At 59.3% G+C, this 2183-nt stretch overlaps 1 pseudogene; it reads right to left on the bottom strand.

The window, feature by feature from the left end:
- Nucleotides 1-2183, bottom strand: part of LOC103260880 — a 7210-nt pseudogene that overhangs the window by 4131 nt on the left and 896 nt on the right.

The raw sequence follows: 2183 nt of genomic DNA on the forward strand, positions 1-2183 counted from the left end.
GCCTTCCGAGTAGCTGGAATTACAGGTGCGCGCTACCACGCCCGGCTCATTTTTTGATTTATTGTAGAGATGAGGTCTCGCCAAATTGCCCTGGCGGGTCTCGAACCTGCGGGCTCGGGCCATCCACTCACCTCAGCCTCCCAAAGCCCGGGATTACAGGCTGAGCCACCGAACCTGGTTCAAAATTGATTTCTTTTGTGGGCCAGCCACCCCGTAGGCACTGGAGGGTGGGGATTGGAGGAATCCTTTGGGCAGGGGAGAGGCCTGGGAGTTCCAGTGTGTAGGAGAGTGTGTGGCAGAGGGGTTTGTGCAGGGGACTGGGGGTAAGAGAGGGAGGGGGAGCCCTCTCCAAGCTGGTCTATGGGTAGAAATCTGCCAGCAGCAAGGGCTTCAGGGAGGTCTACACTCAGTGTCTGCACTCAGGCTCCACTTGGTCAAATAGAAGTGAGGGTTAGCCGGGCTTGGTGGCTCAGCCTGTAATCCCGTGGCTCAGCCTGTAATCCCGCGCCTTTGGGAGGCTGAGGTGAGTGGATTGCCTGAGCCCGTGGGTTCGAGACCCGCCTGGGCAACTTGGCAAGACCTCATCTCTACAATAAATCAAAAATCAGCCGGGTGTGGTAGCGCGCGCCTGTAGTTCCAGCCACTTGGAAGGCTGAGACAGAAGGATCGCCAGGGCCCAGCGGGTCGAGGCTGCATGGCCGGGAGCGGCCACTGCCCTCCAGTCTGGGCAACGGAGTGAGACTCCAACTCAAAAAAAAAAAAAAAGAAATGAGGGTCCTGGGGTGGAGCCGGAGGCTGGAGGGGTGGGGAGTGAGTGTGAGGGTATCTTGGGGGACCTGGGAGGGTGGGAGGGTAGGTGAGGAGGGGACACAGGCATTCTCTAGGCTGAGCTGCGGGTCTGGGGGCAGGGCTTCCTGTGGGTGAGGTGTGGAGAGGCCACTGGAGGGGCCAGAGTGACCGGGGGAGCCAGCGTCCCTTCCTTAAGCCGCTTGGCACCAGCTGGACCCAGGTGAATCTGACACCCAAACCCTCTGTTGGGGAAGGGGAATGGGCAGGTCAAGGCCTTACCTGGCTGAGATGGGGAAGGGTGTGTTTGCGTGCCGTGCCCGTGTGTAAGTGACCACGAGCGTGGGAGGTCTGGGGTGGGTCTCTGTTATGGAAGGGGGGATGGGATCAAGTGACAAAAGAGGGGCCGCCCCTTCTGTCTGAGGGCGGGCCCCCTGGTGGCCAAGGGCGTTTGTGGGTACGTTCATTTCTGGGCCCTCAAGACAGAATGTCTGCTCTGAAGGGGGCGGGGCTGCCGCGGGTCTGGAGCACTGGGCGTGTGCCAGCTCACTCTCTGGGGTTCCTTGGGGTAGAGTCAGTGTGGGTGACAGTGAGGGAGAGAAGGCGGTAAGGCCACGGGGGCTGGACGGCTGAGCACATGGGTCCTTCCTGCAGTCCCACGTCCAAGCGGTCTCCAGGACCTGCGGGCACGTAAGGTCGCCTCCCTGTGCCTCAGATTCCTTATCTGGAAACTCCAGATAATCGTGGTATCATCCCGGGGCGAGCTGTGCCTAGGGTGTTTAGGACATTTAGTCATTCAGCAAATATTTATTGAGCATCTGCTTCGTGCTGGCATTATTCTTTCTCACCAGTTACATCTTAGTACGCGAGGGCTCAGATCCTTTGTGGAATAAACGCAAGTATGGAGCGCTTACTATCTGCCAGGTACCCTTGAAAACGCTTTACCCATATTTACTCATTTAATCCTCCCAACAATCCAATGAGGTGTCATCCTCTCAAAAGAGGAGGAGCCACCGCTTTACTTGTTATGGTGCAGCCGGGTGCACGTTGAGCTCCGGCCAGGCCCTGTTTCCTGGCTTTGGCCCCCTCCCCTACCTGGGGGAGGTGAATCCGCTCTCTCTGTCACTTTCTAAATAAACTGTATATTTCTAATCTAAAATAAAGTAAGACGAGGAGGAAACAGGCCCAGAAAGGTCAAGTCGCTTGCCCGAGGTCGCGTGCTTAGCAAACGGCAGCGCTCGGATTTGAACCCGGGAGCCGCGGCTGCAGCGGAAGCCCTTGAGCCGGGTGGGTGCCTGCGAGAGCGGCTGGGGAGGGACCGGCCCGAGCGGGGCAGGGGAGGGCTCTCCGCAGCCGGGCGGGGCGGGGGCGGGGCGCCTACCCGCGGCGTGCTGGGG

The sequence above is a fragment of the Carlito syrichta genome, unplaced genomic scaffold, assembly GCF_000164805.1.
Source record: "Carlito syrichta isolate Samal-C Ts95f unplaced genomic scaffold, Tarsius_syrichta-2.0.1 Scaffold89967, whole genome shotgun sequence".
NCBI classification, from domain to species: Eukaryota; Metazoa; Chordata; class Mammalia; order Primates; family Tarsiidae; genus Carlito; species Carlito syrichta.